Raw genomic sequence first — 25,430 nt, 5'->3', positions numbered from 1 at the left:
ATATGTAAATAAATATGTTTATATTGCTATTCCTTGAATTTATTTATTTTTTTCAAATTTAGGCATCAAGCATTGAATTTCTCCTATGTGGGTTTTGATGAGAGGTATACTTTTAAGGAAAACATGTTTAGCTCTTCTTCTCCCTCCCTTAAATACATTCCTACTCTTTAAGACAGTTTGTTTTCACTGTTATTTTTCACAGTTCAGCTATGCCGTGTACCATGGTTTATTTATTTTTTTCTTATATAGCACAATGATTTTTTTTTTTTTGCTTAATATTCTATTTATAGACTGCTTATTCATCCACATATTCTCACATAAGATCAGACGCAGTGGCTTGTTCTGTTGTGGATGTGAGTGAGTGTGTGTGTGTGACATTAGTCCTGGAGCTGCCAGCTTGCCTGCTTCCTTTTGGACTGTTTACTCTTGAGACCTTAAGCTCAGCTGTTGGCCTGGAACTTTCCCTCCCCCTCCTGTTGGGCATTCTTGATTGACCTGTTTATTCAATGGCATGCCTTGATTCTGACTGTCTTTGGGGAAGGTGGGAGGCACATTGCCCAGTTGCTTCTTTAGAAAGAATGTGCATACTGTAACTCTTGGAGATCCGGCCTGTATGAAAGTATCCTTTAGTTCCCTTTATATATGATTAATGCTGAATTTAAAGTTGCTCTTTATTTTCTCAGAGAGCTTTAGAGCCTTCTACTTTCTTCTGCTTCCAATTTTGTTTTTGAACTGTTAAGTATTGTTCTGTTTGTGTGTGCCTTGGATGTGCCTGGTTTTGTTGTTGTTGTAAGCTTTTAGTGTTTTTGTTTTTAATGCCCCAGTGTTCTGAGGCTTCACCATAATATTTCTTGGTATGTAATTTTTTTTCCTTAATTGTATTATTATTTTTGGTGGGAGTGGCATTTTTCTTCCTACTGTTTTCTTTCTTTTCTCTTTTCTGAAACTCCTGTCTATGGGATGTGGAACTTCTGAATTTTTTCCTCCAATTTATTTATTATTAAATATTCTTTGTATCTTTTTGTTTCACTTGCGGGGAACACGCACCTCTTTAAACTCTTCTAGTACATTTTTAATTTTTAAAAATTTTCCATGGTCATAATATTAATTTCTAAGAGCTTTGTCCTATTCTCAAACAGTTCTGTTTTACAGCCTCATATTCATTCTTGCTTCATAAGATACAGGATCTTTTACCTTCTCAGGGTTATTAATCATGGTTTTCTCCTGTGTCGATTCTGTTTGCTACTCAAGCTCCTGTCTGTCACTTTAGATTCTGTCACATGTATCGTGATCATAATTATGTCCTTGTTATGTATGTGGCCTGTCAGCTGGTGTTCTTGGCATGGGATGGCCACAACTTGTCAGAAGTCCCCTTGCCCCCAGTTATGATAACTGTAGGTCTCTTCTTGGGCTGGGTAGTTTCTCCAGAGAAGACTTCCAGTCTCCCTGCTGGGCTAGGCTGTGTGACCCCATCAAGGGCAGGGCCCTGGAGCTCTCCACTCAGTGCAGACCTTCCTGCTGTCCTCTTTCTCAGTTGGCACCATCTCTCAACCACTGCTCCGTAGCTTCCCCACTTCCAGATCCTTCCCGGTTTGACCTTTGCTGAGAACAGACCTGTGTCTCCTGCTGCAGTGGACAAGGGCACTTAGCAAGCCTCCCGGCTAAGAAAGGGTATGGAGATTTACTCCCAAAGACTCCTTTCAGGCAGTCCCCCTGCTTTCAATGCCACCTCCACCTGTCCCCACCTTACAACCTGCACTTCGGCTGTACAGTGCTGTGACTGGACTTGCCTGAGGTTCTGCACCCCATCTTGGCTGACAACTTCCTGATACTTCACTCTGTAGACATTTAAGCTCTCTGTGTCCCTGCTTTGAAAATCCATGCATCAAAGCCCCATCTGTACCCCCTCTACTGTAATTCATTTCTCCCCCTTGTATTATTTTTCCCTTTCCCCTCACTTCCTCTTGTATGTAATTTTGTATAACCCTAAGGGTCTCCTTCCATTTCCAAGCAATTTCCCTTCTCTCTCCCTGTCCCTCCCACCTCTCATCCCTGTTTAATGTTAGTCATCTTCTCATGCTCTGGAGGGGAGGGGAGGGGAGGGGGGATAGTAGAGGATAGGAAAGGCAGCAGAATACAACAGACATGAGTATGTCAATATGTAAATCAGTGGAAGTGTAACTGATGTGACTCTGCAATCTGTATACGGGGTAAAAATGGGAGTTCATAACCCACTTGAATCAAAGTGTGAAATATGATATATCAAGAACTATGTAATGTTTTGAACAACCAATAAAAAAAGCCCCATCTGCTCTCCATTTTCCAAAAAAAAAAATATATATATATATATATATATTTCTATTAATTTTGTTTCCTTCCTTCCTTTGGTGCTTTTGAATTTATCATTGACCTTTACTTTGTGTCATTTAGTGGAGTTTTAGGAGGGAATGGAGTTATTAAAGCTTGTGATGATCATCTGTCACATGTAACTAAAAATCAAATCCATTTTTGAGGTTTGCTTCCATTTGGATACATGGTTGTCTGGTCCATGGAAGAGGAGTTAATTTGTTTCCTCTCTTTTCACTTTTATTCAGAGACTGTTATTCTCATTGTCAGAATAAACCGAAACCAAGTGAGTGTTGTTATGATTTCTTAGTTTGAATGCATTCTAGGAAAAAGGGTCCTTATTTAACTCTGTGAATTCCGAGTCTGAGGTCAAACCCAGGCACAAGGGTAACACCATACTTCCAACGTTATAAGGATATGACCTCCATTCCCTGAGGGTTTCCACAGCAACAATTCTGTTTGTGTACATCTTTCTTAAATTTCTTTTTTCTAATATTTATTTTTTAGTTGTAGTTGGACATGATACCTTTATTTATTTATTTTTATGTGGTGCTGAGGATCGAACCCAGGGCCTCGCACGTGCTAGGCGAGCGCTCCACCATTGAGCTACAACCCCAGCCCTTTCTTAAATTTCTTAATAGTTTGACTGGAGTTGTTTCTAGACTGGAAAAATAAACTGTTTTCTAAGAACTACTCTGTCCGGTTGTCCTCAGCTCTGCAGGGAACGGAGCTCTCATTAGACTATGGAGGAATGTTGGATGGCAGCATCCTTCCCCATTTCCTATGATAAAATTATTCTTGCAAAAAAATTCAGGTTCTATAATATGCCAAAGGCTTACATCACTGACTGTGTAAACACCGCAGCAGAATCAGGGCCAAACTCCATCTCTCCTCCAACTATTTTCCATGAATTTCATTACAGCTCTAATTTTAAGAATAGCAATTGATTTTTTGATATTGTTATATCATTATTAAGATGTTTCAAGGATTATTGGAAAGTTAACCTTGGCCCTTATTCAACCATTGTAAAAGGGCAACCAGTGCAAATCTTAGAGGTTTTTGCATCCTGAAATATTTCAATGAAGATAAGGGGATCCGATCTGATTCCTAACCTAGAGTTTACAGAATTCTTTCTTGAAAAAATTACCTTCACATGGTATATTAATATATATTTTTTTAAATTTCAGATGCCTTGTGTTTTTTGTTGATAAATGAGAGCAGGAGTCTGGAAGCTCTGGGAGGGAACATGGCTATGTGGGGATCCTGTTGTCATCCTGATTAGACCCAGGACTCTTGCTGTGTGCTGAGGCTAACTAGAGGTGTCACTGCCTCTGAGCAACAAGAAGAAAGGACTTCAGTCCTTAAAACCAAAAATAGATGTTCTTTCTCATTACCATAGCTCAAATGATCATCTTTTTTAATGAGATGGGCACATCCCTTGTGGTGTTCACAGATTTAATGATCAGATTACTTAATGCAGAGCTTGGGGGGAAATGGCCCTGGTGAGACAGATGATGGGAATTTTACTGGAACCTAAAACAACAACTTTATTTCCCCTTTCTTTCTGCAACTTTTTTCTAATTTCTTTTATTTGCCATTTTTTTTAATCTTTGATGATTCTTAAAGGGATTTATCTGTCTTATTTTGAGCTGTTTTGGTGGATTTACACATTTATTACTACAATTTAGCTTCAAAAGATGATTAGTAGAGAAAATAGTTATTTCCATGAAGAATCAAATCTGTCATAATTTAGGTGTACTGAAATTAGTCTAACTTGCTTTAGATAACTCTGAAGAATTGCATGTTCTGTTTCATGCTGCTTGCCTGATTTTAGAAAGTTTCTAAATTGCTTCTTTGCTGATTTTAGAAAACTGTGTTTCTGAAAGTGAAGCAAGAGAAAATAAAGAGAAGAAAATAGATGTAATTTGAAGGAAATAAAGTAATGTTATGAAGGTGCCTTGTAAACCATTAAATAACAGATATGTAAGTTACTGTTATTGTAAGGGTTACATTTTAAAGGGAAAAAAAGAAAAAAAAATAGATTCACAATGATCCTATAAGGGAAAATAGAAAAAGAAAAAGTCCTAATGGGGAATTTTGCAGTCTATTTTTTTTCATCTGGAAATGCAGTAGTACTTAAACTTCCTATTTGAGCAGTTATAGACATAATATTTATTAGCCAAAAGCAATGTTCTTTCAAGGATAATTTGGAAAGAGAATCCTACGTGGGGTGGTGGTAGTCATAGAGAAACCACTAGGCCCTCAACCCTCCTGACTCTGAAGACCTGTGTCCTGGGGTTATACACCATTTCCCTTTAAGGCTTAGTTCATGTTTGTCTGTCTGTGGAGCCTTTCATTTTGTTCTCATTCATCCCTTTGCAAGGTAGGTATCATGCACTGGCAAAGTCCTCCCCCTCCAGGTTTTGAGTTTGGTTCACATTTCCATAGACGGTTCAGAGCAACTGGTTGTGTTTCTGGAGTCTCTCCCTATTATATTTCAGTGTAAATAACGGGTCACTTACAGATAACATCCCCAGGGCATGGTTTCAGCTTGGCTGTCTTTGGGCTAAGTGACTTCAGATGAGTGCCACTTAAGCAATGCTATTTGAATTCTTGAAGAACCAAGAAATAAACAAAAAAGCTTCTCAGAAGCCCAAGTGTGTGATCAGAGTCTATGCCCCATGCCCTTCAGATCTTATCTGCAACTTGGAATTTTAAGTTTAGTTTTCTTAGGTTTCATGATTTTATTTGGCTTCCAAAATCATAGCTGACTTTAATGGAAAAGTTGCAGAGACCAAGACGTGAGTGTTTAGGCAAGGGAGGGGAGATAACCAAACCATGAAAGGCAGATGGGGAGGGTCCCCTGAGGCCCAGCAGCCATTGGCCTTTGAGTGGAGGCACAGACACCCCTGAGTCCCAGAAGGTTCTGTGGTCAGCCACTTTGCCACTGACCTTCAATAGGCAGGTTAAGCCCGTTACCAGCAGCACACACTTAAAGCCGACTGCCCAGTCTGAGTCTCGACTCCCTTTTGTTCATCTTCCACTCAGATCCTGCCTGTGCTTGGCTGCAGGTCTTGACTCTGGACCCAGATTTACAACTTGGATTCACCTTTGGTTCTCCAAGTGTGTTCTGTGCTTTCCTCAGGGTCTGAGCTCAAGCAGTGTCTTCCTTTTCATTCTCGATGTGTGCTCTGTGGCTTTTTGGTAGGAACTTCATATTCAGTCCTCTCTCTGGTGTTAATATCCAGCTCCTACCTAATCATCTCTGGTGGTTGACTTTAAACCCGTTTACTATTTACATGGGTGGTTCTTCAGCTATTATGAAAATCTTGATCATACTCAATGTTTTATTCTTTAAGACTGCCCCCCTCCTCTTTTTGGGGGAGGGGGCGGTCAGTGCCTGGAATTGAACCCAGAGCCTCACACATGCTAGGCAAGTGCTGTACCACTGAGCTACATTGCCCACCCTTTTTGTCTTTATTCTGAGGTAAGCTCTCACTTAGTTGCCTAGGTTGGCATCAAAAGGTGATCCTCCTGCCTCAGCCTCCTGAATAGTTGGGATGACAGGTGTCTTCCACTGTTCCCAGTTCTCCTTGAGATTTCTAAAAAGCAGAAATTAATACTGTTTTATAAAGAAGAGAATATTGTAATTTAATGAATTACAGAATATATTATTTTTGAAGAGCATAAGCAACCACAGCTACCTTACAGCACCTTTAATATGAAAAAATGTTGCATTAAGCAAAGTCATTTTTAGAAATTTTGTTTACAGATTTATGTTTTGATCTATAACACCAAATACTTAAGCAGAGACATTACAATATTTTAAAATAGTTAGATGAGGGTAATAGAACTAGTGGCTGCTGACATGAACTGTTTGTTTTGGAGAGAATTCTTGGCATTTTTGCCCTGCATCAGCATAATAAGAATTTGTAGGAAAGAAGGAAAGCACTAATGTATTTGTTGAGGATTAATGACCTTGTAGAGGATTAGTGGGGGTGAATATATTATGGATGGTACCATAAATATAGTAGTTAAAAAGCTGCACACTAAACACTTCGTGGACTGGCAAATGTATTCCCTTTCTTTCCTTGATGTCTTGCGTTTAAGTGAACATGTATTGTTTATCTTGATCTCTTTACATTCTCAAGAACACAAAGAGGAATGATAGTCCCCCAAATTTGTTTTGTTCTCAAGATACTGCCGATGAGATGGACGGAATCAAATTCCATGTTTTCAGGATCAAATTACTTTTTAACAGCTCAGAAGAAAAGTCACATAGTACATACTCCTAAAAAAAAAAAAATCACTCTCATTTTTAGATACTATCATTGAACTTATTTCCCGACAAATAGTATAATGTACTGCTGTGTAATATAGAAAATGTGCAGTTTGCTCCGTGATGTCTCAGGGCTCCTGTATTAAAAGAAATATAGTGGCGCGTAACAGAAATGTACATATTGGGACAAAGACGTGGACCTGAAACCAAGGTGAGTTTTTGGGGCAGCGAAGCCTGATGTTCATCTTGTTGCTCCAGTGGGTTGAACCTAAGCAAGCCGCCTTGTGCGTGAGCATGAGGAGAAGCACCATGCTGCTAGGCCAGCGAGGCTCACAAAGGTGGCGGATGGGGCAAAGTTTTCATGAGCTCCCAAATGTTGGCACCTACCTGTTTCCCCATTTAATGGGCCTCCTGGTTTTCCTAATTTCTGAAACCTCCAACTTACGAATTCATGAAGATTTTCTTCTGTGAAAAATAAATGCAGCTGAATGTGATTTACAGCTTTGCTTTGAGTCAGGGTAGGACAGGAAGATACCTCTGTAGTCACCATTTAATTGGCCTTCTTACCTCTTAGTTGTGAAAATTCTTCACTCTGTACTGGTTTATTGATCCAGTCCACACTTATTGACTGCTTACTATAGCCCATGCCCCCAGGGAGACAAAGATGAATGGCCCAGTTTGTTGACATCTGATGCCTTTGGAACCATCTCTATCCTGGCTGACTTCAATGAAAATTCCAAAGATGGCCTAGATCTCACTCACTAACACAGAGACAAACCGTGAGGCAGCCCAAGGGTTTTTGAGATCACAAAGGCTGCCCAGAGGACATAAAAGCTGCTTTTCAAGGTGTTTTCCCCTGCATTCGGTTTCTGAGGAACTATGCTCCTTTTGCCATTATTGGGATATCTTCCAAGACCTAAGTCAGTGCATCCTATTTCTGGATTCACCAAAACCCCAGGAGGAAAAGTATGGAGGAGCCTGAAGTGGGAAGGTCTGGCTGCAGTCTTAGGAGGCACTTTGCTAGGTCATCCAGGGGCAGGGGCTGCTGCAGGCTCCACCCTGCCCTCCTCCTCGCCTTAGCTTGCTGGTGTCTGCCTCCCTCTCTTGTTCATTAGGTCCACCATGCTAGGAGGGAATCTGTGAATTGGCACATCTCTATGAGGCTTTATAGGATGGTGGTAATGGTTTTGCTTAATGAAAGTATATGCAGACCTTTGGAAAGTTTGCACCCGAGACCTGAGATCATTTGGGGACAAGCCTGCTTCCAATCTTGTGTTTATATACTTTTTTTTTTCTTTTTGATACTCTGTTATGAGTGTTTACCCTAAAATGCCCTTTTCCACTTCATATGTACTCGTATGTGTTTGTTGACCTTAAAACAGGATTGGCTGCTTTGATTTTTTTTTTTTGCAGCGGAATAGCATGCCAGAGACTAAGAATCAAGATCTATATCTTCAAAATATTTGCTTGTCACCCCGAAAGAGCCTTGCCGTCTCTTTTCAAGAATGTTGATGTCATATGGTTTATCACCACCCACTCCCCAGGACTATTAATTGTGCACTGACTATAACTAGATCTCATCTTTGTGCTCCTTGTCACACCACAGGGTTGGGGATTCTCCTCCTTCTCCAAGGTCAGCCCCTTGGTCTGTACTCCGGACCTTTCTCTGTGCCTCTTGAGATCTGATTAATCCTTCCCTCCTCCCTCTGGTACTCCCCTCTGCCTTGCCCTCCCAAGTCCCTCAGTCCAAGGGAATGTCCTTCTCTGAGCACTTAAGCTCTTGGGAGCCATCCATCTCCTTACCCTGCTCTGTCAATCTGATCTTTCTGCCTCCTCCACCACTTCACTGAAATGGTCCTCGATCAAGGTGACCTACCGGTGATTTCTTAAATGTCAAATCCAATGCTGTATTTTTCATTTTTTATCTTTCTCACCTCTTTGTCCCTCATGGTACCTCTCTGCCATTTTTGGTTTTCTTCAAAAGGTCTTTTCCTGCTGCCTGTTCTGTCATGGTGTTCTCTAGGGCTCTGCTTATGCCAATCCTGTAACCTTCTCACCCAGCTGTGTTCCTCCAGGGACACCCCCTGCTGATGGGGTCTGTGCTGCTTTCTGGGTGAGAACCCCTTATGTGCCTTTATATTTTGCTCAGATTTCTTCCTCACCTTCTCACCCAAGAATATCTGGATATGGGATGGGATTGTGTCTCAGTGGTACAGCCCTTGCCTAGAATGTGTGAGGCACTGGGTTTCACCTTCAGCAGCACATAACAATAAAAAGAATAAAGGTGTTGTGTCCATCTACAACAACACAAACCCCTCCCCCCAAAAATATCAGGGTACACTCTGCCTGACTCTTCTACACTCTAATATCTAATGCCTCAAACTAAACTTTTGTTTTCCTTATTCCTTCTGTATCCTCTACCTCAGTTGTCACTACCATCCATCTACATGAGTAGTCCGTCCGCCATGTTGTTCTGCTTTTAACTTCTGGGTGTTTCCAAGTACTAATTCTTCTTTCGCATTCCCCGCCTCCTTCTACTGCCCCGTCTCCACCCTGCTCTCTGATGATTGTAACAACCAAAGGGGCCCCACCGCACACCTGCCCTCCTCTGGCCCCTGCAGATCCATCCAGGGCAAGGACTGCTTCTGAAACAGACTAACCCATCCGTGGTTGTCTACAACCAGGATAAAGTCAGCCCCTGCCCCCTGCCCCCTGCCCTGCCCCAATAGATGAACAAGGCTGCACTCTGACTCCGGGCTTCCTCCTGGCCTCATGCTGCGGCTTCACCTACTCCATGTAGTTTCTAACCTCTGCCTTTTCCATTGTCTCGTCTCCCAGCCTTGGGATGCACAGGTATCCCATTTTCCTGGAAGAATACCTGACCTCTCCATTTCTGCGCTATGTACCCTGGCTTGACAAATTATCCCATTCATTCAACTGCCCCATGGGACCCAGTTTATGTGTGTCCCTTGGCCCCACTGGTCTTCACTTTCCTTAGAGACAGTGGTGGAGGCCTTATTCTTCTTTGTAGCTCAGGTGCTTAGTACAGTGTTTGACATATAAGGCATGTGGGGTTTTTTTTAAACTAAAAATTTGCAATGACAGCAAATCAGTTTGATGTCTATGAAAATGGGCAAAGTGATCTATGCAGAGGCATTACCTTTGGAAGGGGACCATTAAGGGGCCTCTGCTATGCAGAAGTTATGAAAACTAATTGAATTGGCACTTGTGTGTGTGCTTTTTTATGTTTGTTATACTTTTTAAAAAATTTTTTATTCATAGATGGACACAACACCTTTATTTTATCTATTAATTTTTTTATGTGGTTCTGAGGATCGAACCCAGTGCTTCACACATACTAGGCAGGCGCTCTGTCACTGAGCCACAACCCCAGCCTCATATTTATGTTATAGTTCTATGATAAGTTTTTTTTTTTAAATTAGTTTGCTGTGTAACCTCTCCAATGCAGAAAATCTCCTTCCTTCTTTTTAAGCTTTTAGAGGATTAACAGAATATTAGTGCAGGTATCACAATAAAGAGCCACACTAGTGCTATCCCTTGACATGAGGAAGAATGAGATGAAGAGGTATCAGGGAAATGTGGGTGGGATCACCCAGACTTCTAGAGAGGGCCACTGAGGACCAGCCTTGGCCGAGGCACCTGGGGTGACCTGCCATTCTGTCACACTCCGGGGGCACATGCTCATCACCAGCAAGCCCCATGTCTGCCTGTAATGACAGGAGACTTCATCTCACATTGACCATGAATAATTCATAAACATGGCTATCTGGAAATTTGTGGTCATCATTAGCATTTTAATGAAAAAAAAGTGATCATTATCCTAAGTCTCTGTTTTGTTTCTCTCTCTCTCTCTCTCTCTCTCTCTCTCTCTCTCTCTCTCTCGCTCTCTCTTTCTCTCGCTCTCTCTCTTTTTTTTGTCTTCCCTACCACAGCTAACCAACTCAATATTTCGTGAGTACTTGGAGCAGTTGAGGTCCCTGCTAATGTGCTGACTGTCACTATGGGCAGATGGTACCTGGAGGCTCACTGTCACCCAGGCAGCTCATGTATGTAAGGGCTTGTGTGCTCATTTGTGCATGTGCCCTCTCCCTCCCCCTGCCCTCCCCTCCCCTCCCCTCCCTTCTCCATTGTAGAATATTGCAGGGTAGGAGCCTGAGCCACTGAAGGTTTATAAGATTTAAATGAGAATATTTAGAAATGCAGGACAATGAATTGCTCTAGGGTAGGTTTTTGATGGTGAGAAATGTTATTTAAATGAGGATTTTCATGATCAAGCGATCCTGTAAAATCAAAAGATCAGCCACCTTCCTTTTCTGTTTCTATGCGCCCATTCCCATACAGGCTTTTTTTTTTTTTTTAAGTCTTTTCTTTTTTTCCTCACAACACATGTTAGTGTTTGAAATGATAGTAATGCCATAAATTAGAAACACATCCTAGTAATTGTTTTTATTCCTCTGAAATTAAAAAAGAAAAAAAAAGAAATTAGTGGATCCAGAGAAGTGCCCTGGGTCTGCCTCTGTTCTGGGTGTATCCTCTGGAGAGCCTTGGCTATTTCTCCATATTCTCCAAAGGAGGATGGTAGTGGTTCCCTCTGAGATGACTTTTCTGTGCCTTAGGACACTGGGTTCTTCCAGCAGTCTTTCTGGTGGTTGTGGTTCTTCTGTTTATCTCTACCCCTAATCAATTTAGGAAAAGAAATTCCTTCCCCTCTCCTTCACTCACATAAAGGGTGATTGTCTCATTTACTGATTTTGTTCCTTGGGGCTAGCTGTGTGGATAGTCCTTTGTTTTTCTTGCTTCCTTTTGCAGCTTCTGGAATTCTGTCTTCTCCAGGTGTACGGAGGGCCATTCCTCACAGTGCTTTTGCTCCCATTGTCTTTCTCTGGTTATATCTACTCATGTTCACCTTTCGTTCCTATTTCTTTATACAGCTCAGAGTTTCCCTTCATAGAAAAGTCAGAAGCACACTCAAGCGCTCACCCAGACAATTGCTTATAAAATGAACCAGATGGAGGGCAAGTGCTTACGACAACAGAGCCGGGATTCAGATCAGCTTCCAGCATGAAGGCCGGCTGTGTTGAGGTTAATTCAACACTAGGCTTTAATCTCTCCAAGGGCATTATTGTTTTACTCTAAAATCAGCCATTTTCTTAGCATTACAGAATTAATTTCACACCTGCATTCTGTACACTAGTGGTGGGTGATCGATGGCCCATGGGCCAGATCCAGCCGGTACCTATTTTTGTAGAAGCTGAACTCATTTTATTTTTATATTTTAAATGGCTACACTGACATAATCTCTGTTTTTTCCCTTATGGCCTTTAAGGCCTAAAATGTCTGTGATCCCATTTGGTAAAATTTGCCTACCCTGCTCTAGAGGAAAGCTGGAAGGCTTGTTACAATGGATCCATGTGACTTGTTAGTATTTGACCTATAGAAATGCTAAATTTGCATGGTTCATTCTAATATATTTTGAAGAAATTCTAATTTCAGAATGGTTAGGATTCTAATATCTGGGCTCTTGGAGTAGAAGAGCTGACTTTTTATCTGGGAAATTCACACATGTGGACATCTTGGGGACTCACCTGTCTCCTGTTAGCCAAGTATCTTTCCAGAGCTACCTGGAGGGCTCTAAGGTAAGCTGTGCTTTCCACGAGTTTCAAGGAGCTCTTGTTTCCCACCTGCTTACTCTTACCGAGAGCTCTCTAGGAGAAAATTGCCCTTTCTTACCCTTACTTGGGCCTGACACATCTGCTTGTCCTTGGATGGCTCTGATCACTCCCTGAGGCCTCTGCTGAGGTGGTCACTTGCACCTGCTTTTTACCTGGGAAGGGGGCGTGGCTGTGTCTCCCAGGGAGCACGTGTCCTAGTTGCTGGAATGTCATTCCCCAGAACTAGAAGGTGGCCCGGCCCTGCTTGCTTTCAGTGTTGTTCATCCTTAGCCTGATCCATGGCCACCATCGTTTATTTTTGTGTGGGTTGTTTTGGATTCTTTCTCTCCCTCCTTTGGACCTCATTTCTCCAGACTGTTCAATAAGATTTGCTCCTTGAAACCTGCAGCCATTCGTAGCTGTAGAGGACTTTAACCTCAGCTGCTCTCACATGAGACAAGAAAGCTAGGATGACTCAGGACCTCTGCGCCAGGCCCATTTCTGAACAGGTCACAGTGTACCCTGAAGAAGGGAAAGTATTTCGGGGGAAAAAAATCTGTAGAGTTATAATTTTACCATCACTGTGGTCAGAGCCGTTAGTGAAGGGCTGGCAGTACGCACTGCTGCACTCTGGGTTGTTTTTGAGGGTATCAAATTTGAACGTTGAGTTTCTTTTTTTGGGGGGATCACCATTGCCTTTCAGTGCTGTCTTCTTGTGGGACAGGGTGCTGTTCTTTGATGGAATGTGAAATGGCATCCAGTGAGCACCAAATTAAGTAAATAGCTGGAGCTGACCTTTCCAGACTCTTTGTACAGATACTTAGGCTAGTGTTAAGGCTGGAGTTTTGAAAGTATGCCAAGAATTACTAATAAAATTGCATCCTTGTTTGTTTTTGATTGTACCTATTCCTTCCCTTGAGTTATTCCTGCTCTGACCTTGGCCGTCAAGGTCTGGCCTGGCGCAGTAGCCTCCCAATCTCTGGCCTGCAGCCTTTCTGCGTACACATTTGGTTTTGCAGAGTTGCCAAATTAATCCAATGAGGAACATCTCTGATCACACCACTCTCCACTGATTTGGGCATCCCCACTGGTTCAGGGGCTCACTCCATTTGAGTCCTCCACATTTTCTTTTCCCTTCCCTTTATTATTAATCCCGCTTCTCATGAGTGATAATTGTTATTTTGTTGTTTGCTTTATTACCAGTCAGTCGATGTCCCATGCCAGCCTGTGTTGGCTGCTCTGCCACACACACCTTTGCTTTAGGCTGCTCCCTCTCTAGAATGCAGAGCCATCCTTTTTCAACTGCTAAAGACCTGTACTTGGTTTAGGGTTCAGCAGAATTTCCCATCTTCTAGGGAGCTTTCAATTCTGCCAGCCAGGAAGCACAGGCTCCTGCAGCTCCATTTAAGAGACTTAATCCCCTCCTGAAGCTGTGTCTCAAATTATATCTTGACATGTCTGTGTACTTTGAACTTGGACCCTGAAGTCTTATTTCCCTCCTCTGTGAGTGAGGACAGCATCTCATCTACACTAGATGCTCGAATATTTGTGGAGTCAGCTTGGGCTGAGGGTTGGGACTCGATCATTCCTGTCCTTAGGAGGTTCCTATAAAGCACTTTCCAGCACACGCCAAGAGCCTGTGTGGGCCCAGACCTCAGGGATTCATCAGGGCACAACCGCGTACAGCACCAGGGGCTGCTCACTCCCAGCTCTCTCTGCCTTTCCCTCCTCCCACTCAGAGAATGGGTATTTCCTTTCATTTTACTCTTAAGAAATTACCATTCACATCGTTTAAACAGCAACAGGCACAGAAGATTGCTTCCTTGGCCTTTCCTCCTTGCTCTCACTGCTGAAAGGCGATGGTCTTGTTTGAGGCACCACCCTCCGCCACACCTTGGGTCCTCCTCTGTTTACTGGCCATGTTACGCTTCAAAGTAGGTTAACTTGGAAGAGTTCCTTTTATTATCCCTGTTTCACCAATGGTGAAATTGAGGCTTGAAACAATAAAGGAACCTGTTACAGTTTGAGCGTAGGTTTTCCTGGCTCCCACCCCCTCTGTGTGTCACACACACACACCCCTCCCCCGCTCCCCCAGTGACCTGGCATTGACTTACTTAGGTGACACCCACTCGACCTGTTCTCCACAATGTTGCTTTTGGTAATATGGGTCTCAAGGCCCAAAAGATTCAGCCAGAAAGGATCCTAACATCTGTCTTGTGTTTCTTCTCTTATTCAACTAAACCCAGTAACTGCAGCCAAGCTAAAGACCCTAAGAGAACACTTCACACAGGAAGAATAACAATAAATACAGGCACAGTAATAACACTTTAAAACATGATGTAATATACGTTTCATATAAGAAATTAAAATAAAAGGGAATCCATTATCACAATCCTATATCCCAAGAAATGACTGCCTTATAACACTTTGTTGAGTCCCACTCTATGCTTCAAATGTCCTCTCTTAATAAGGTTATTCATTCTCTGTTGACACCATAGGATAATGAACACGATGTTTACTCCACAAAGGGTCATAGCCCCCGCCCCCCTTTTTTGTGGTGCTCTAGATCAAACCCAGGGCATCACTCTACAAAGCACATTTACTCTACACCTGAGCTACACCCCTGCTCCATAAATTTATTTTGCCAACCAGTCCATTTACCTTTAAAGTGACTCCAAGCAGGTGTGGCCTGTGGTGCACTGATTACCGGGATGTTCCAAAGGGAGACTGATACCCCTTGTAGGAAGGAGGAACTTCTGGTCAAAAACTGCTGGTTAGGACAGAAAGCCGACTTTCCCTCTCTAAGTGCTGGTCTCAGTGGCACACATCTATAACCTAGTGACTCAGGAGACTGAGGCAGGAAGATCACAACTTTGAGGCTAGCCTCAGTAATTTAGTGAGGCCCTAAGCAACTTAGTGAGACCCAGTCTCAGAATGAAAAATAAAAAGGGCTGGGGATGCAGCTTTGTGGTAAAGCACCTCTGGGTTCAATCCCTAGGGCAGAACTGGGGGTTCGGGCAAGGATTAATGTTCTGCACTCATCCGGGATATAAGGAAACATTTGGATTTTGAATTAAAACCAAAACCAGGAGCCCAAGAGCCATGCTCAAAAGATTATGAACAGCCAAGTGAGTCTCAAGGCCCAGAATGGCTAGGATATGACCTGGAAGGAGAGGGGCTCTGCCCTGGTTTGCCCAGTGCAGTGGCAGCTTTGTAGGGTCATCTGCCCAGGAGTCCCTGGGAGGCTGTGGTTTTAGTAATAAAATTCCATGAATAAGGAGTAGGTTTGAGAGTCAAGAAAGGTTCAAAATGATAAAATTTTAAAATAATACTGCAAGTCCATTCATTTTGGAAAATGTAAGTAGCAAAAGGCACATAAAAAAAACCTATCTGTAGTGTTTTGCGTGTGTCTTTAATAGTCTTTTTGTGTGTCTACATGCGTCTGTGCATTTACATTAAGTATCATTATGATCATTTTTTTTAAGAGAGAGTGAGAGAGAGAGAGAATTTTTAATATTTATTTATTTTTTTTAGTTCTCGGTGGACACAACATCTTTGTTGGTACGTGGTGCTGAGGATCGAACCCGGGCCGCACGCATGCCAGGCGAGCGCGCTACCGCTTGAGCCACATCCCCAGCCCATTATGATCATTTTTTAACGTGCTTTTTGGATACTTGATTCATCATGGATCTTTCTGATATAAAACTATATACTGAAAAAATATATATATACTTTTTTACCTTGCATGGATATATTAATAGTAATGCACGTCATTTAACATTTAGATCTCCAGTCTTTTGCTGCCCTTCTAGATTGAATGTAACTTTTTTACCTTAAAAAAAGTTTAGAAATGAAATCATGAAGCTAAAGGGTTTGCTTAGCTCTTGAAGGACCTTGCTGTGCACAGCAGACTGCGTGTGGGAGAGAGAGGGCTCTCCTTCCTGCGCGAACTCCTTTTGTGAGAAGCACCCATTTCTTTACACTCTGAAAACAAAACAAAAAAATTAAAAACCACTTTCCAATTTGATAGGTTTGCACCATTTGTATTTCCTTACTTTTCCCTACAATTGAGGCTCTTTCTCTGGTTTGGTGGCCCAGAATCAGCTGTATTAAATATGTGTGGGCTGACGTGGAAAACGTCCCAAGGACTTTTATGAGAGTATGACTTTCTTTTCTTTGTGTCTGATTTATATTGATTTCAAACTAAAAGTCTGATTCTTGGAAGGGACAAATGGTCAGACTTTCCCTGTGGCAGCAGCTTAGGGAAGTTAATTAAAATATGAGACAGAGCCCCGGGGCTTAGAACTCTGGGTTCAGGAGCAGTGGCCTGTGGTTGTGGGACATGGGAGGTCTGGGGTCTTGCCCTGGCCCTTTTATTACTGTGTTCAGGTTTGTGGACAAGTCATTAAACCCAAGTCTCCCTTCTGACGCCTGTAAACAGAGGAGCCATACTGACTGATAGTTAAGAAACTTCTAGTTCAAGAATTCTATTATCTTTGCTTTCGAAAATGAGAACTGCAAATGAAGTTTGGCTCTAGGGAGAACCAGCCAAGGGCAGCAAATGTATTCAAGATATAAAACTCAGGAAATTAATGGATAGTGAAGTAGTATTTAACCTTGGGATTTTAAAAGCCTAAAGTATCTGCAAATAGGCCAAGACAAAGAGCTTTTAAACAAGAGTGATCACAGCCAAGTGGGTATAGGGAATTTGCTAGGGTGCATAACAGCAGTGACAAAATAAAAAGTGCTTTTACACAATAATGTTTTGGTTTAGGTAGTTATTAGCTAGGCAGGTGTGTAGCGCTCATTTCCTGGTATAATTGTGTAAATGCTTCTGATAGCAAATGTTCTGAGTAATCCCATAATAAATGCTCAATAAACAAATATTGAATGAATGAACAAATAAGTACTTGCTTGACTACTTAACTCAGCATTGAAAAGCAGGGAAATGCCTTGTACATGACATGTTTCCTGCCTCCTGTTGCCACCACTCTTGGTTCTGTAGGTTTAGTTATGTTCAGATTAACTTTTTATGAATGTGACAGCCCCTATGGTATGTACCATGGGATTTCATCATCTCCTTAGTGTCCTTTTCTACCCACTGTGACGTAGTCCCAGTGCCCTGGTATGTTTTACTGTCAGTTTCATTTATTTCTGTTAAGACTGAATTGCAAAATTCTTCTTTTCTACTTACCTCCTCTTTAAGTTTCCTATGACTATTGTTATAAAATACTGCACATGTAGTGACTGCACACAGATTTTACTCTCTTACCATTTTGGAGACAAGAAGTTTGTCCTCCTGAATTAAGGCCAAGGTGTCAGAAGGGCTGGTTCCTTCTGGAGGAGATCTGTGTCCTTGACTTTGTCAGTTTCAAGTGGCTGCCTGTGTTCCTTGCCTTGGGGTTACTTTTTCCATTTTCAAAGACTATCTCCGTGTGTCTGTGTCTGTCTGTCTGTCTGTCTGCCCCTCTCTCTCTCTCTCTCTCTCTCTCTCTCTCTCTCTCTCTCTCTTTTAGTACCAGGGATTGAACCCAGGGGCCCTTAAATACTGAGCCACATCCCCAGCCCTTTTTATATTTTATTTAGAAACAAGGTCTTACTGAGTTGCTTAGGGCCTTGCTAAGTTGCTGAGGCTGGCTTTGAACTCAGGATCCTCCCACTTCAGCATCCTGAGCAACTGGGATTACAGGCATGGACCACCAAGCCCCGCTACTTCCCTCTTATAAGGATAATAGTGGATACGCCAGGGGTCCTCCCAGATAATCCAGAATAATTCCCCTTCTCAAGACTTCAACTTGGTGAGTCTGCAGAATCCATTTACCCCTATTCACAGGGTGCATTCTCAGGTATAAGGGATTAGGACGTAGATCCTCTGAGGGAGAAGCGCTCTTCTGCCTGCTGTACCTCCTTCTCTCTTCCCAACATGAACTTCTCCCTTTCTGTCCACACTTTGCTCTTATGAGAGCTTATGTGTACACATCCCAACCTCCCACTCTGCCCACTATGGTATTTACCTAGAGAAATCTTGTCTTCCCACAAATTATCGGAATTGCTATGGCAGATACTCTACCATAGGTGACATAGGCAAGGCTCCTTGTTACCCGATAGGACCCAGAGGCCAGGAATGGCAGAAGGAGATTGTCAGGGGTCTCCATGACAGTGCTGTGTGGACAGATCTCCACTTTCTATGGGGACACACTCTGCTGGCTGAGTCATTCCAGTCTCTGCCCAAACTCTGCCAATTCACAGATTCACTCTTTGTTTCTAGTTTATTATTGAGGCTGCCCCCTCCCTGTGAGATATAATTCACATTCTATAGTTTGCCATTTTAAAGTATGAAAGTCAGTGACCACAAAGTTGTATAACCATCACTACTCTCCAGTTCCAATCCATTTTCATTACTCTAAAAAGAAATCTTGTCCCCATGCTTGGCCCGCATTCCGTGTTCCTCTCCTCTCTAAGCAACAGGAATCTGTTTTGTCCCTGTGGATGTGCCTGTTCCCATCATCTCACACCATTGGAATCATCAATGACCATTTGTCACTGAACATGATATTTTCAAGATTCATCCACGTTGTACATTATTGGTACTTTATGCTTTTTTACTGCCAAGTCACCTTCCATGTTATAGCTAATACCACCTTTGCTGTGTCCGTTCATCAGTTTATGGGCATTTGGGGTTGTTTCTACTTTTTGCCATGATGAATAATGTCACTGTGAATATTCCTGTATGAATTTTTGTGTAGATCGGTGTTGAATATTCCTGTATGAATTTTTGTGTAGATCGGTGTTTTCATTTCTCTTGGGTTTCACCTGGGAATGTAATTGCTGGATCAAGGTAATTTTATGTTTTGTTTTTTAAGTAGCTGCTGAAGTGTTGTTTTTTTTTTAATGTTTTTTTTTTTTTTTTTTTTTTTTTTTTTTTTAGTTTTAGGTGGACACAATGACACAACATCTTTATTTTATTTTTATGTGGTGCTGAGGATCAAACCCAGTGCCTCACGCATGCCAGGCGAGCGCACTACCACTTGAGCCACATCCCAAGCCCCTGAAGTGTTTTTTTCAAAGTAATTTTTGACTCCTTTACAATCATGCCACCGATGTATCAATCGCCCGCATCTTGCCAACTGTCTTACTGTCTGGTTTTGGCTACAACCATCCAATAGGAGTGAAGTGGTCTCTCGTTGCGGGTTTTGTTTGCATTTCTCCAGTGACACAATGTCGAGCCTCCTTTCAACTCCCTGTTCGTTTATCTTTGCTAGAGAAATAACTATTCAAATCCTTGGTTCACTGTGAAATTGGGTTGTCTTTTATTGTTAGATTGTCAGAATTCTTTATATATTCTCTATACTAGACTCATATCAGATAAATGATTTGCAAAATTTCTCTTCCATTCTATGGGTTCCTTTTATTCTCTTTATTGTCTCTTCCCAAGCCCAGAAGTATTAAATTCTGGGTTTTTTTCCCCTTTGTTTTCTTTTGCTTTTGATATTTTATCTTTAAAAATAAATTGCATAATCCAAGGTATTGAAGATTTACCCCAGAAATTTTGTTCTCAGAATTTTATATTTTTGTTCCTTACATTTAGGTGTTTGATTCATATGAGTTAATTTTTGTATATCAACTGAGGTGTGGTCCAACTTCACTATTTTGCATATATATATATACAGTTATCCCAGCACTGTCTGTCGAAAAGATTCTTTTCCCTCGTAGGATCAGCTTGTGAGTTTCTGTAATGAAGCCAGATGTATTGTGATAGGGATTGTGTTTTATTTCTAGATCATTTGGGGAACTACTGCCCTCTTAATATTAATTCTTCTAGTTGTAAACACATACATCTTTCCATTTATGTAGCCTAATTTCTTTTAATGATATTTTGTAATTTATGGTGTACAAGCATTGATTGCACTTCTCTCAATAACTTTATGCCTATTTTAATTTTTTGTGTGCTATTGTAAATTATGGAATTGTTTTCTAAATTGTTTCCTTTGCAGAGAGTTCATAAAAGTGCATGAAAATAAATTGATATTTGTATATTGATCCTTGTATATTCCTTAAATTTTTCATTCTGTGAAATGTTTTTATCTTCCCTTCTTTCTGTCTTCCTTCACTTTCGGAATTTTAGAAGCTTTTTCTTTTCCAAATTCACCTGCCTTCCTTTTATCCTATTCCAATTTTGCTTTTTCCAATTATTTAAATAGATCTTGAAGTGGTCTTCGGTCTGCTGTACTATTTCCAGCTCGATCTTGCCACTTCCATTGGCTGTCATCATGGCAGGTGGACTTCTGATTTGGTGGTCAATCTGGGAGAGCCACGTTAATGCAGGTTGTTGGTCTTGGGAGTCCTGTGTATGTAGGACTCTGCAAACCCAGGACAATTTCTCGTTTGCCTCATCTGTTCCACAGAATTGTGGTTGCTTCTAGACCACTGTTGGTAATACCTTCTGGCCTGGGGACCTGATGCTCCCTGGGTGTTTTGTATCTGGGTGCCATACCTCCAAGACAGGCCCCGGGGGTGGCGGGTGTTGTCTTGAGATTTTGATTTCTTGTTGGCTGGGCATGCCTCTTTCCTCTCTCTGGGCATCAGAATCCTAGCCCTTGCGTGCCCTGGCTCTGTTGTCATCCAGTAGCCTTCTGAGTCTTCAAAGCTCTTGGTGATCTGTCACGTGACTTTTAGTTACATTTTTGGTTCCAGCCAAAAAATTTATTTCTTGTGATTTGGAATTTTCCTATTTAAACAGTTGTTATTTATCTTTTACTGTTTGTCCATGTCTTTGAAGCAAGTCATGTCCTTCTCTGTCATCTCAGTTCATCATATTGACTGGAAACTTTATCATCACAGACTGAAGAATGAATTTTAAGACCTTTGAGGCACCAGATTGTGATCCCTGATTCCCACAGAACTTTAAATGTAGTGTTAAGTCAGTATTAATTCAGTGAATGGGTGTTTTGCAGATCCCTCTACTGAGATGTGGTTTGCCTGAGTAACCACCCTTCCTCAGTGTAGCGAGGTACACGGCCACCTTGTTGCCAGAACCCACCTTCTGTCCACGTCAGAATCATGTTAGATTCTAGATTGCTTCTTGATGCCAAATCCAAGCTATCAGAGTCGTGTCTACTGCCCTTATTTTTAGGAACTCATTAATATGGTAGTTTATGTTTATATGTCTAGCAAGTACAGTTATATTCTAATATTAACACTAGGAAAGAAATGTTATTTCTAAATGTTTATCTTTCCCAGAAGAGAGAAATTAATTTCAACAGTTCACATTAAAATCCCTTCTTAGTAACTTTGCTTTTGCTTTTGATTTTTCCTCAAACTTTCTCTGTGTGTCTATTTTTATTTTTTGGTGTTGGGGACTGAACCCAGGGATGCTTAACAACCAAGACACATCCCCATCCCTTTTTAAATTTATTTTTTTTAAGATTTTGAGATAGGATCATGCTAAATTGCTCAGGCTGGTCTTGAACTTGTGATCCTCCTGCCTCAGCCTCCTGGAAGTGGGATTATGGGCATGTGCCACTGCAACCAGCTGTAGGTGGTTTTCTTGGTCTAAGGGAACCTGCTCATGGGGTGCTCAGTACCTGCAGACCTGGTGTTTTAGGGATCACTAAACATCAGAGGGTTCTTGAACAGTCTTTTTCTCATTTGGGTGATGGGGATCAACTAGAATTGGTCCCTTCTGGATCTGAGGACAGGCTTCAACTCAGAAGAGCATGTTGCTCTCAGAAAAGTGGCCCCAGTACCTCCTGCCATCAGGGGAGCAGAGAGGAAATATCCCAGTCAGACCTGGGAGCCCAGCCTCCTGAAGAGAAAGAAAAGTGTTCAACTTTGGGGGATAGTTTTGAGACCAAAGCAAATAGACTTATTTTTCCAGGTTTCCTGGATACTTGCACATTTATGCAAACCTGAGATGGTTCTCAGGGGAAGCTAACTCTGATGACCTGAATGAGAGCCACAAAAAATCTCTTCCAAAATGAGACGGACAGAATTTTAAAAGGAATGACCTGGTTTATTTCGGTCATGAGAAAGGTCAGTTTATTGTTAGCCTCTGCCGTTTCTGGAGCCTTCCCTCATGAACATATCCTAAGAAATTGAAAGTTACAAGCTTGCACCACTGAATATTCAATAGAGAATGCTTTGTTAAAGGAATCTCTAGACTTTTTAGTTCCTCCTTTTTTATTTTATGGCAAATACTTAAATCCATGGGGTTCCATTTGTTTTCTTCCCCAAGTTCTTTCTTAGGAGCTCCTGATTGTGGGAGAGGTTGAGCTCTGCCCCTCAGGGTACAAGAAAATTCCCCAGAGAGCTTCAGTTACATGCTGCTTATTTGGAACTTGATATCAATAAACCCAGCATGACTTGACCACCGCTGGAAATAAATACCTAGCTACCATCCCGTTCTTGCAACTGGAGCTTGATTGGAATAAACAGGATTTCCTGTCTGCTTTTGAACATCAGGAGCTAGAAGCTTTCTCTTTTTGAGGTCCCTGTTTCTTCCATTGCAAGGAGCAGTTAAAGAGGCCTCCTGTTTTTCTGTTTGAGGAAAAGGTGGAGATGAGACTGGAGACGGTGATCAGAGCCAATTAATAGATAGTGCAGCAGGTGCAGTATCCATCAACCTAACACAGTGCTGGCATCGCTCAAGGACTGGAAGAGTCACACATTGCCTCACAATGTTTATTTTTTCATTCTTTCTTTTCTTGTGTTGGCACTGGGAATTGAATCCAGGGATGCTCTGCTGAGCTATATCCCCAGCCCTTTCCATTTTATTTTCAGGCAGCGTCTTGCTAACTTGCCAGGCCTATCCTTGAACTTGAGCTCCTCCTGTCTCAGCCTCCTGAAGGCTGGGATTACAGGTTTGCATCACCATGTCCAACTTTTTTTTAGCCATTTGATGGCCAGTTTATAACGTGTGTGTGTGTGTACACAAATATGTAAAAAACCAGAGCATAGGAGCTTAAAGATTAAACTATTCTTATTTGTTATTATAAGCATTGAAATTTATAAAATATTACTTTACGTAGATTAGGTATTTTAATATGAGGAGCAAAGAACACTTTGGAAATACTATAATTGGATGATTTTCTTCTTCCCAAAATGAAGACTCGAAGTGGAGACACATTTAATTGCCCACTCAGTACCCATGATTTGTACCATTTTTGTTTATAGAACCTTGATTTAATTCAGAGTGGCATGGTACTCAGCCCCAGACAGTAGATAGTAATGGTCTAAACCAATGTACCAATCCTGAACCCTGATTTCACAGCATTCCCTTATAAGAATGTGGCCATGTGACCTGGTTTTGGCCAGGGAGTCCTGAGAAGGAGTCCGCCGGGGTGGTAATTGGGGTTTCTGGGAAAGCACTTATTGTTTTTATAAAACTTGAAAAATGAGCCTATCAGTGCCTTCATTGCTTTCCCTTTCTTTCTGCCTTGAGTGCTAATAGGATGGCTGAACATACAGCAGCCATCATGTCACTGTGAGGTAAGAAATGTGAAGGAGAGACCATGGGCAGAGATGCTGCTCCAACATCGATACTTAAAACTAAACACAATGCTAAGTGAAGCAGGTATGAAAATACAGAGGTTATGAGCCTTTTCTTCTGTGTCCTTAGTGTTTAGTAGGACCTCCGTGAGAACAGTCCCTCAAAAGAAAGTTCTCCCTCGTACTAGAAGTCGTTCACAGTTGAAGTGATGAGTTGTGGACTCAGAAATGTAATTTTCCAAGATAAATGAACTTGTCCATCTGAACTTGCCTCGGCAAGTACCACGAGTACTTCATGGGCGGATCTTCCTTATGGGCCTTTTTTATGGTGGCCTTAAGTCAGTTTTCTGGTGAACTACAGTGTGTGTATTTATGGCTTCATAGGAAGCGACAGCAGCACTAGGGGTCACAGCGTAAATAGTCTGATGTCTTGAAAATGTGAAGGTCCAACAGACTTTATTGGGTTTCAGGGTAATGGTATTATTAAATTTTCTGCCTCTTTTCAAACTTCTTGTGGCCAAGTTCCGAGCCGGTAACTTTAAGAAATTTGGGAACTAGTTCTGTACACTCGTGGAAAAAGAATTACCCAATGGCCGAATTGGGAAGGAGGAGGAAATAATGTGAATTCTGATTTTTTTGCGGATTTGGACCTTGGATAGAACGCGTTGTGGGTTGTTTTCCATGTGGGAGGTACATGTGGCTCTGTGACACGCATCATGGAGCTAATATAAGGTAAGAAATGAAAATTGTCTTTTAGTCCATTGGGAAGAAAGGACTGTGGTCCATAGGAGTCGTCAGTTGTTGGACATCATCTTGTAAAATTCTGCTTTTATTTGTAGCCTCAGAACTTGAGCCCTAGAATAATTTCATTCATTTAAAAAATTAAAGTATGTGTGGTTACACTCTGGACTCTCTTTCTCTTTAATAAAACTGTTCCAAAGAAATGAGAAGCACTGTGTACCCTAAGGACCCTCACAAGAGGCTTTCGAAACCATTTGTTCTACCTGCCTCTTCAAGGCAGACCAGAAAGCAGCCCTTGGACGGGTATGAACAGGACCACAGGAATGCTGGATGCAATAGCAGCCTCAGTGCTATATGCTGGAATTCACAATGTGGGTGCCCTGAGTGGCACCCGCTGTTGAGATCATCCCCAGAGCTGGTGAGGCCCTGTCAGGAGGCAGCCTTCCCAGGCAGGGCGAGGGAGCACACGCCGGAGGGGATTCTGCAGAGTGAGGAGCCTGGTCTGGGCGCCCTTTGGCATCGGTGATAGGGGAACAGCTATATCCCTGCATATTAGGGGAACTTGGGGCTAGTTTGGCAAGTTTGGTTCAAGACAAAGAAGGTGTTAGGAGCCCAGCAGTGCAGTAGGATCTTCTTTTCCTTTTCTGCTCTCTCCTCCTTTCCTATGTAGTTGGGAGCCTGGGATTGAACCCAGGGGCACTCAACCACTGAGCCACATCCCCAGCCCTTTTTTTAAATATTCTATTTAGAGATAGGGTCTCACTGAGTTGCTTAGCACCTTGCTAAGTTGCTGCAGCTGGCTTTGAACTTGCGATCCTCCTGTCTCAGCCTCCTGAGCCTCTGGGATTACAGGCGTGCACTGGTGAGGTTGGGAGCTCTTAAGGGATGACATTGGGAACTTAAAG

At 42.0% G+C, this 25,430-nt stretch overlaps 1 protein-coding gene across 9 annotated transcripts in view; it reads left to right on the top strand.

Annotated features, from left to right (window-relative positions):
- The window catches only part of APBB2 (amyloid beta precursor protein binding family B member 2), a 338,567-nt gene that overhangs the window by 116,037 nt on the left and 197,100 nt on the right, over window positions 1–25,430 (top strand). Inside the window, exon 3 of one of the 9 annotated variants that reach the window (XM_081303287.1) lies at window positions 10,579–10,692. The exons of the other annotated variants lie outside the window; for them this stretch is intronic. The gene's annotated coding sequence lies outside the window, so the exon portion shown is untranslated. The remainder of the gene's footprint in view (window positions 1–10,578; window positions 10,693–25,430) is intronic. 9 annotated transcript variants of the gene reach the window in all.

The sequence above is a fragment of the Spermophilus citellus genome, assembly GCF_964194105.1.
Source record: "Spermophilus citellus genome assembly, chromosome: 8".
In the NCBI taxonomy this organism is placed as follows: domain Eukaryota; kingdom Metazoa; phylum Chordata; class Mammalia; order Rodentia; family Sciuridae; genus Spermophilus; species Spermophilus citellus.
This window is presented reverse-complemented; position numbering and strand designations above follow the sequence as displayed.